General features: G+C 25.6%; 2 long non-coding RNA genes across 3 annotated transcripts; both read left to right on the forward strand.

Annotated features, from left to right (window-relative positions):
- The first annotated feature begins 2,933 nt into the window (after window positions 1-2,933).
- On the forward strand, window positions 2,934-10,813 carry LOC114130715 (uncharacterized). 2 transcript variants are annotated; one of them, XR_007604058.1, is made up of 4 exons: window positions 2,934-3,015; window positions 8,047-8,114; window positions 8,180-8,213; window positions 8,951-10,813. It is a non-coding gene; the product is annotated as an uncharacterized LOC114130715 (long non-coding RNA). The 2 variants fall into 2 exon arrangements; XR_007604057.1 differs by lacking the exon at window positions 2,934-3,015 and having other exon boundaries at window positions 7,987-8,114.
- Window positions 3,060-5,095, forward strand: LOC114130717 (uncharacterized). The gene is made up of 2 exons (XR_003592942.2): window positions 3,060-3,167; window positions 4,767-5,095. It is a non-coding gene; the product is annotated as an uncharacterized LOC114130717 (long non-coding RNA).
- Window positions 10,814-11,931: the final 1,118 nt, after the last annotated feature.

Consider the following 11,931-nt stretch of genomic DNA (forward strand, 5'->3'; position numbering starts at 1 on the left):
CGTTGTTGTCTTAATTTGAATGAATCCTATATAATATACAATATACATGGCACATGCCATATAGCGACACAGCGCCGACGCATCGACCGCAGTTGTCACGCCCAAGTCTACGTGTATACACCTACCCTGAAGTCGATTGGAGAACGGCACGCTTAAAGTTTTGTTATAAATACGAGTACAGAGTATACACTTATCTTAGTGTCTCGATTAGAATAGCGTAACACATACATCTGATACAGTGTCGGAACTTAAACTTTGCACGTTTACGTGTGTCGTGTAAAATATGTCAATATTCCATATAATGGTCATAGGTACCGCGATCAAGGACGGTTTGCGATTTAATATATAATATCTTAAGTCGTTTTAATAAAAAATATCTTGACGTGCGTAACACGCAAATGAAATATAGTGGAAATATTATAAAAAAGGTAATTACGAAGTATTATTTTCTGTTTCGGTGAACTTTGGTTTCGATAACGCATACATAATATAAAATAGTAGAAATCTAATATAGTATTATCATAAATCATGAATTTTATAGACAAATGAGTCTCATAATCAATTTTTTTTGAATTTTTAGACCAAGTTTAGTATTGAGTTGCAACCAAAATGCTTTTAACTCGATACTTAATTATTAATAAAAACGTAAAAAAGTGCAAAAAATTTATAAATCGAATATATTGGCTATTTAAACAAAATATTACAAAATACGTAATTTTCAAAGTGCTATAACTTAAAAACTAATGATTTGCCCCAATTTATTTTTGCACCATCGTTTTTAGAATGTCAAAATACATGGGTTTCAAAAAAACAATTATCAAAAATTAGGGGGTCCGGTAAAATAGAAAAGTTCCTGATTCTATTATTTTTAAATGCCATAAATGAAGATAGTGCGCTTGATATCGAAACAAAATGTGATGATTAAAAATATTATACTATATTTTTCATGATTATTTCACTTTTGATCGACGAAAATATTCAGATATGGTGATGTCCAAAATGTAATCAAACTTGAAACAAGTCCTAGTTATTAAATTTAAAATGTATTCGATAATTTTTTATAATCATAAAATGTATTAATTATATTATTAGGTAAGTTATACGATATTTTATAAGGAAATGTGTACTGTGTATAGGTATATTCAATATCATTATAATTGTAATGAAAAAAAAAAACAATAGTTTATTAAAAATTAAACATAGTGAGTAATTTATGTATAATTCGTTAAAAATTAGTTAAGATTCTGCTTACATGGAAATCGCATTCATGGACAAAATTATAATATTATTATAACAACACAAGTAAAACTATGCATAATTTGTTTAATTAATCGTACAACTGTACAAGAAAGTCTACGATGCCGTGACGACGCAAACTATAAACACATGCATCAAAATATTATGTATCAAAATAAAATAATGAATAACGACGAATAAATGTAAATTAGAAAAGAATACCGTTAAAATTAAATAAATCGATTTACCAATATTTAAGTAATATCTGGAGTATAATAAAAATGAAATAAAAATCACAAATAAACCGTCAGTATGGTGAATAAAAAAAATATGTAGATAACACCACATAACCTATTTAGGACAACTGTACAAAGACATTAATTCTAATTATTCAAATTATTATTGCATAGAATTGCAGAAAACACATCATAAAAATAAAGGTAAGTCACATTGAAAATACTTTTGTAAACGCAAATTTCATCCATTTTTACAGCTCATATTCATCCGTTAACCACTTATTTATTTTAAAACGCACGAGGTTCAACATACTTTATTACGAATGATACAGCCTGAATGATTAATAAACTAGAAAATTCTGAAAAAAAATATTTTATATGAAATAGCAGCTGTCAATTGATCAATTTCACTTATGGGTAGTCGATAAGAACTATTGGATGCATTCCAGATTTATTTGACTGCAAATACAAATTCGACATGTTTACGTTCAGATACATCATTATTTTTTTCTTATCTTTAGTTAATTCCGGTGATTCTTAAAGACTAGGTATGCTATTCGATGGATCGTAAAATATTACAAATGAAACAAAAATAATTTAATAATATTTAAAATAACAAATATCAGAATTTGAATAAATGAATAACTAAAGATAAAAAAACGATGGCCATGGTTAGGAAATTACTTTGTAGATAGGTATATAATAAGAAGTATTACTTACGACGCCCACTTATCACATAATATTATACTTAAATTTAATGTGATTATAGAATTTTAGTGTATTAGTGTTAATATATGGGTCTATTATATTTCATTGTAAAATAAGTAGAATAAAATATGTCGTTTACATGTTATATTGTTGGAGTAAGTATAATATTATAATGCACTATACTATTACTTGATATTTATTTGATACAACATCTCATAATCATTCTACCTACCAAAAGCTGACATAATCATAAATGTTGTTCATTACAATTAATAGCATACCTAATATTATTATAGTTATTACGGTTTGTACATTAAGAATATTGTTTGTTAATGGTATGTATATACGATGTATAAAAACAAATGCAATCATTACAAATAAATTAGCATTGGTCGGGCAGTAGTAGGTACATATTAATTATACATTATATAATTCGTGTAAGGTATTTACAAAAACACAATGATATATGAAAGTAAGTATACGATAATAATTGTAATATATAGTTGAACTACCTATTATTATAGTTGCCAACACAATTTTTCCGGATTTATTTTCTCATGTAGTCATGCACATAATTATAATTTTAGGAAAATTCTCTGCATACCAGATCTATATTTGATGTATCCAAACAATTTGCAATAGTAAATAATTGTTACTATGTAAAATATTCAACAAAATTTAAAATGAGAAATTAATTGATTAAAATTAATATTTTGGAATTCACGGGGTTTATTATAGTTTAAGTACATAGAAATAGAATTATACTATACTAACGCTTGAAAATAATTGAATAAGAAAAAAGTGGAAGGACTGGAAGTACTGACTGCTATGCAAGGTCGATTATAAATATGAATAGAATCATTATAATGTTTAGTGTCCGTTTAGTAGCCGTACTACTTGCAACATAGAAGTATGCGTAATCTGCTTACAATTTAATTCTTTAATATTTTTAGCCAAAACTATTCAAGTACTGACATATGATTTCATGTAAGTATTTATTATAATATAGTACACACATATATTTCCAAATAATGCCAACAGAAAACAGATAAAAATATATAGTAGATGTAAAACAGAATAAATTTAATACAGAAATGTATAATTAAGTTTAAATTTTGATATTTTTATTTATAAAATATTATCGTTCGTCACTATCGTAAATCATAATTAGCTCTTAGCATTTAATTTAGCTAAGTGAATTCGTACATACCTACATCGGTTTTAAATATTTTCAAATAGGTAGTTTGTACCTACAAAAAAAAAATATTTTTTATTATTTTAAACTGTTTAGGTATTATTAGTATTGATAATGGTTTTAATAAATTATTTTTATTCGACTTTATTTTTTATTAATTTCTTGTTATCCGTTGGATCACAAAGTTGCAATTCTGTTACAGAATTTTTAAAAAATAATAAATTTTTTCTTTTAAATACACCGGAATTTGTTGTATTTCTTCCAACTAAATATAGTTATGAAAATTTTACGGATTCTGATTGGGCGGAAGATAATTGTTTGGGTATATTGGAGGAGTGTACTACACAAAATTATGTTAGTTATAAAGGTGAAGATCTAACATCACTATCAGAAACTGATTTAAAAATTACCAATGATGAATTAACTGATGCCATTCACGACAGTTTTCTTAAAAGTAAACAAATACCCGAAGTAATAAGCGTTTTTTCTGATAGATATGCTATTAGAACGCGATCCAAAAAAGTTCAAGTATTTTCAATTAATTTTGGCACTGAAATTAACTATAGAAATCCAAATTGTACCTATACATCTCGTACCGAGGTATCGTTAATTGATGGAATGATTTGCAAGACTAATTTTATCTCCGGTATAAGATATGGTCTTCAATGTGGTAATATTAAATTAAGTTTGAGACCTCTTGACGAAGATGGTAACCTCGAATTTGAATACAAATGTAAGCCACAATAGTTAACACTTATATTAATTTCTGAATAATAAGTTATGTTAATCAAACTACATTTCCGGATTTTTTCAGTATTTATTTTCAATTTTTATTAGCTAATTTTATACAACCTGAAACTAAATTAGATATTTCACCACCCAAATTATAAAAACTGTATTTTGTATAATAATGGACTGTAGTATTAGGTATTATTATATAGGTAATTACGTTTAAGAATCAATATGTCCGCATAATAGATTGTTTACCTATTCTTATAGTCTTGTCTAATTATTATAATATTTTACCCTTTTAATTTTGTAGCATCAAAATTATTATGTATAGAACCCATTAATGTAACTATTTTAAGGTCAGTGTCACGAGCACACTGAAACTTCAGTCCAAGTCGGTAATTATTATTTAATACCATGAAGCATGACGTGTGCGGAAAAATCTTTGTTAGAATTTATATTCTTAATCCTTTCTTTCTATTCCTTACCCTCAACGCGTTAGCTGTACCTGCATTTCCTGTATAATTCTTCAGCACGATGACTGCACTTTTAGCCTTGCACTTGATTAACCCTTTGTATTTTTTGAACTCGCTATGAAAACAATGGCTGATATCGCGACTTGAAGCCTTAAAGTGTCGCATTTTTTTACATACTCTGAACAGGCATAGATCTTATACTACATCAGGCATCAAGTCTCTTGCAATCTCGCAATAGACCTTCATTGAAAACCATATTGTCCACGTCAAATCATTTTCAAATGTTGGTTTTCTACTCTGCTGTAATAATTACATAGACGATGAAGATGAGCAAACGGTGTGCTAGAACAATGCCGAAGAAAAATTTCATTCCACTGCTATCAAAACTGCATCACCACCAGCGTTATTGTTATGTATATTGTTCTTTCTTGTACCAGTTTAAACTACATGATCGTTGGACAAACATATTTTTATATTTAAGTATAAATATATTCATGTTATATTGTATAATATAATATTGACAGTTTCCTATCCCTCTTGAAATTCAATTTCAACTATCTAATTCAACTCATATTTTTATTTTATCCATACCTACATATTAACTACAAGAAGCATAAATTTATCTAAGTAACGAGTTAAAAGATGAAGTGCCCGGTAACTCACATGTGGGACCGAGGCGTCACGTCGGCAACGTCCAAACACTACGCTTTATTTAATGAATAGTAATCATTATGATTGTTACTTATTACAATAGTAACAAAAAAAACAAATCAAAAAAAGTTATATATATATATTTCAATTGTTTTACAGCGGCGGCCGGAACTTAGAAAAAACATTATTGCAATATAGTAGTATAGTTAATAAAAATATATTTAATCCACATTTATCTTATCCTTAATCACGCTGTCGTTTGTATTAAATAGATAAAAAAAATGTATTATTTTATAAATCAGATTTAGGAAATATTTATATTTGTATTTTATATGTTTGTCATACTCTATTTAATAATATGTGATTAGTGATTACCTAAAAATTATTTTATTTTTATTTATACCTAATATACATTATTATATATATTTATTTCCATAGTAACAAGGATAACATTTTTAAAACAACTATATTATTTTTTATACATTGTATATTTACCAAAAACGTAATGTTTGCCTAAAAATGATTTAATATTTGTATTTTATTTACAGCAATATATTTTAACATGATTACCCATAACAAAGTTTTTTTATTATTTCATTCACGAATGAAATAATAAAATAATAAATTATTTTTGCTATGTGCCTAATGCCTATATTTAAATATTATGTGTTGTATACTTAACCAACTTGCCTCTATTGACATCACGCTACTTGGCTTTATTCGCTAATTAAATCGTGCTCTTATTAACCAATAGGCATACAGTATGGCCTAAAAAGGAGGCTAATATTCATAAACTATTTTATATCATTATATAAATTATATTTTTTATAGGTATATGCATTATAATATATATTACCTATGTATAATTATATATATTTTTTTTATAAATACTCACTGCGTTTGGTATATACCAAATTGCGTATATATACTGAAAATAAAAACTAATTATAAATTATAACTTATAAGTCTGCTATATACAAGATGTATTAATTTTATCCAATTAAAATGAATAGTAATTATATAAGATATTAATTATGTATAATTGTTTATGCTGTTGATACTTTTAATTTTAAAGTTGTGCATTTGGATATGTTTGTAATAAGAGTATAAGACTGATTCATAAATTTAGTTTTTTTCCAACATATCTATTTTTAATTTTTTTAAATTTTAAAATTTTATATTTAAAACTCAAAATTTGAAAGCATCCTATTCCTTTATTATTAACTCCTAAATAATGAAAGATCGTCTTGCTTAAAAATCAAAAAAAAATCCCTGTTACAATCGATTATCGACTATTCAATTCAACTTTATGAAAATTTGATTTGTAGTAAGATTTTACAAAATATCAAATATTAATTTATCAATACAAGAACTACAATGTTCGTCACAATATTAATCATGATGTTCCTGCTTATCAGCTCTATTAAACACCAAAGACATAAATATTTAAATGACTGTTAATCATTAATATGATAAAATAATACATAATATTTATTTGATCTTATGTCTTACGATACAAACACTTCCAGACGTATTTTTTGTACTATAATTTATACTTGTAGATATTTATATCAAATCTTTCTTACCTAGTTATTATTTCGCAGAATTGCAGAAAACACATTAATAAAATAAGGTAAGCAATACTAAAAATGTTTTTTACAACACAAATCTCGTCCATTTTCTACAGCTCATATTCGTCTGTTAACCACTTATTTTTTATTGAAATCTGCTATATGCAACATATTTTATTAAGAAGGATACCATCCGAATGATTAATATACCTAAAAATTACAAATAATAAATAAACAATAAATATTGAATATTACAAATAAAACAAAAATAATGGGTTTTAAGTATATTTTAAAATTACAAATATCAAATTTTGAATAAATGTATTACAAAAGAAAAAAAAGGATGACTATGGTTAGTAAATCACTTTGTAAATAATTAGAAGCACAACTTACTACGCCCACTAATCACATTATATTATACTTCAATTTAATGTGATTATAGACTTTTAGCGAAGAAGTGTCCCTATAGGTTTATTAAGTTTCATTGTAAAATAAGTAGAATAAAATATGCCGTGTATACATAATACATTGTTGGAGTAAGTATAACATTATAACGCATTATAACATTTATTTGGTACATCTCATAATTGTTCTACCTACCAAAAACTGACCTAATCATAAATATTATTCATAAGTCATAACAATTAACAGACAACAGTATAATTATATTATTATAGTTATTACGATTCGTATACAGTACGAATATTGGTTGCTAATGTACGAGTATAATATAACGATTGACGGTATGTATAATATACCATCTACCAAATACGATATACCTATAAAAACAAATAAATTAGCATAGATCATCCAGTAATAAGTACATTTTAATTACATATTATATTATTCGTATAAGGTATTTACAAAAACATATAGATTAATGTTATATGAAAGTAAGTATATGATAATAATTGAAATATATAATTGAACGATTATTATAGTGGCCAACACAATTTTTCGGATTTATTCTCTCATGTAGTCGTGCACATTTTAATTTTAGGAAAATTCTCTGCATACCAGATCTATATTTGATATATCCAAACAATTTGCAATAGTAAATAATTGTTACTATGTAAAATATTCAACAAAATTTAAAATGAAAAATCAATCAATTAAAAATGAATATATTAGAATTCACTGGGTTTTTTTTTAGTTTAAGTATATAGAATTACACTATGCTAACGCTTGAAAATAATTAAATAAGAAAAAAGTGGAAGGACTGGAAGTACTGACTGCTATGCAAGGTCAAATATAAATATGGATTGAATCATTATAAAGTTTAGTGTCCGTTTAGTAGCCGTACTATTTCAACGTAAGTGTGCGTATTTTGCTTACAATTTAATATTTAATATAATATTTCTTTGATTATATTTCTAGCAAAAACTGTTCAAGCACTAACATATGGTTTAATGTAAGTATTTATAATAATATAGTTCACATATATATATATATATATAAATGTATATATATTTCCAAAAAATACTAACAGAAAACAGATGAAAATACAGGAAAAATACAGTAAAATATATTGAATTAAATACAGAAATGTTTAATTAAGTTTAAATTTTTATACTAGTATTTATAAACTATAATCGTTCATCATTATTATAATTAATAATTAGCTCTTTAGCAATTTATTTAGGTAAGAAAGTTCGTATATACATGGGTTTTAAAAATTTTCAAATAGAAGTTACCGCTACCAAAAAGAAATATATATAGGTATATTTTTTAATTTGAACTAAGTATTTAGGTATTATAAGTATTGATAATGATTTTAACAAATTATTTTTATTCAACTTTAGTTTTTATTAATTTATTGTTATCCGTTGGATCACAAAGTTGCAGTTCTGTTACAGAATTCTTAAAAAATAATAAACTTTTTCTTTTAAATTCACCAGAATTGATTGTATTTCTTCCAACTAAACATACTTATGTTAATTTTACGGATTCTGATTGGGCGGAAGATAATTGTTTGGGTATATTGGAGGAGTGTACTACACAAAATTGGGTTACTTATAAAGGCGTAGAGTCAACATCACTATCGGAAACTGATTTAAAAATTACCGATGATGAATTAACTGATGCCATTCACGACAGTTTTTTCAAAAGTAAACAAATACCCGAAGTAATAAGCGTTTTTTCTGATAGATATACTATTAGAACGCGATCCAAAAAAGTTCAGGTATTTTCAATTCAATTTGGCGCTGAAGTAAACTATAGAAATCCAAATTGTACCTATACATCTCGTATCGAGTTATCGGAAATTGACGGATTGATTTGCAAGACTAATTTTATCTCCGGCATAAGATATGGTCTTCAATGTGGTAATATTAAATTACGTCTGAGACCTCTTGACGAAGATGGTCACCTCGAATATGAATACAAATGTAAGCCACAATAGTTTACACTTATTTCTGAATAATAAGTTATGTTAATCAAACTACATTTCCGGATTTTTTCAGTATTTATTTTCAATTTTTATTAGCTAATTTTATATAACCTTAAACCAAATTAAATATAAAATAATGGGCTGCAGTATTATTATTACATAGGAAAATAAGTTTAAGAATCAATGTGTCCCACATGTTATATTATTTACTTGTATAGTCTTGTCTAGTTGTCAAGTAATTATAATATTTTATACTCTTTATTTATTATCGTTTTCAAGCAACATTTTATGTCAAAATTACATTATATATAGCACTCATAACTCTTGAAAGGTCGGTGTCACTTGCACACTGAGATTTGAGTCCAACTCGGTAATTAATATTTAATACTATTTGTTCTTAAGTCACACTTGCATAGCTTAATTTGACGTAAAATTGTATTCTTCCACGCGACGACTGCACTTGACCCTCTTTTCAACTCGCTATGAAAACAACGGCTGATATCGCGACATGAAGCATTAAATTGTCGCATTTATTTACGTACTCTAACCAAGTATAGATTTTATGCTCCATCAGGCATCAAGTCTCTTGCAGTTTCGCAATAGCGTTAAAAACCACATTGTCAATTCCAAATCATTTTCAAATATTGGTATTCTACTCTGTTGTAATAATTACATAGACGATGAAGATGGGCCAACGGTGTGCCAGAACAATGCTAAAGAAAAATTTCATTCCACTGCTATCAAAACTACATCACCACCAGCGTTATTTTAATATATTATATTATTCTTTCTTGTACTCCCCGCTACTAGTGTAAACTACATGATCAATTGGTCAATCATATTTTTATATTTAAGTACCTATAAATATATTCATGTTAGGTACATTGTATAATATTATATCGATAGTTTTCTATCCCTCCTGAAATTCAATTTAAACCATCTAATCCAACTCATATTTTTATTTTATCCATAACTATATTAACAAAAAAAAAAAAAAACATTAATATATCTAAATAATGAGTTAAAAAATGACGTGCCCGGTGACTCACAAGTGGGACCGTGGCGTCGGCAACGTCCAAACACTACGCCTTATTTAATGAACGGTAATTATGATTATTACTTATTGCAAATAAAAAAAAAACCATCAATATATATATAGGTATTATATATATATATAATATATATATATCAATCGTTTTACCACGGCGGCCGAAATTTAAAAAACACATTATTATAATAAGGTAATATAGTTATTAAAAATATATTTAATCCACTTTCATCTTATCCTTAATCACGCTGTCGTTTGTAATAAATACATTAAAAAAAAAAATGTATTGTTATATTATAAATACGATTTAAGGAATATTTATGTTTGTATTTTATATGTATGTCATAAGTATTCCATTTAATAATATGTGATAATCTAAAAATTATTTTATTTTTATTGGTACCTAATATCCATTACTATAAATATTTATTGTCATGGTGACACGGAGAACATTTTTAACACAACTGTATTATTTTATATACTGTACATTTACCAAAAACTTGTAAAATGTTTGCCAAAAAATTATTTAATATTTGTATTTTAATTACAACAATAAAATATTTTAACATGATTACTCGTAACCAATTTTTTTATTATTTTATTCATTATCTTTACTATGTGCCTATATTTAAATATTATGTATTATAATTATATTATACCCCTAACCTACGTGTCTCTATTGGCATTGCACAGCTTGGCTAGGCGTACAGTATGGCCCCTAAAAAAGGGCTGACATTCACAAGCTATTTTCTATCATTATGAATTGTATTTTTTTTAAGTATGCATTCTTATATATATATATTATACATACTATATACTTGAAAACTATATAATATATTATATAGTATAATATTATAAATACTCACTGCTTTAAACTGAAAATAAAAACTAATACCTATATATTAATAATAAATTATAACTTATGAGTCTGTAAAAATTTGTTTCCATTCTTTTTCCACCATATATATTTTTAAACTTTAAAATACTTAAAATACTTAGTTAATAAACCAAATTCGAAGAAAATAATCGTAAATTTCTTCTTTTGTCAATCCTGTCGATATTTTAAAATTCATTTACAACTTAACCTACTATCTTTTACAATCTTATAGGTCCTTAAACCAAATTTTGTACAGTCCGCCGCACTTCAGCAGTTGACCACCTATCAACAAAAACAACACTTTTAATCATATTAATAATTTACGATACTTAACCTACCTAATACTTCTACGTACAAACATACGTGTTAAGTGACCAAAACCGGTTTTTTAAATTATTTTACATCATCAATTTAATATTGATAATTGATAGTTTTATATTGGTAAATAAAAATATTAAATATATTCATGTAAATACCTTTATACATATATATAAATACATTTTTTTAAATTATTAATTCAATACTATTTATTTTTAATTTTATAGCACATGATTTAATCGTAAAATAAATTACAGTTCTAAATTCAAAATCAATATATTTTAGGTACTTTTAAATTCTATGAGTACTGATGAATGCATTAATTTTCAATTCTGTATATTTTTGTTTATTTTGCAATTACGAAATATCTAAAATCTATTAACTCAATATTTTTTTTATAAAAATGTAATGTTAGAATTTTAATAAAATTCATACAAACTACGAATTTGTAAATTATTTTGTAGTAAGAAATCCAAAAAAAAAATTTTTTTTTACAA

This window comes from Aphis gossypii, chromosome 2, assembly GCF_020184175.1.
Source record: "Aphis gossypii isolate Hap1 chromosome 2, ASM2018417v2, whole genome shotgun sequence".
Taxonomy (NCBI): Eukaryota; Metazoa; Arthropoda; class Insecta; order Hemiptera; family Aphididae; genus Aphis; species Aphis gossypii.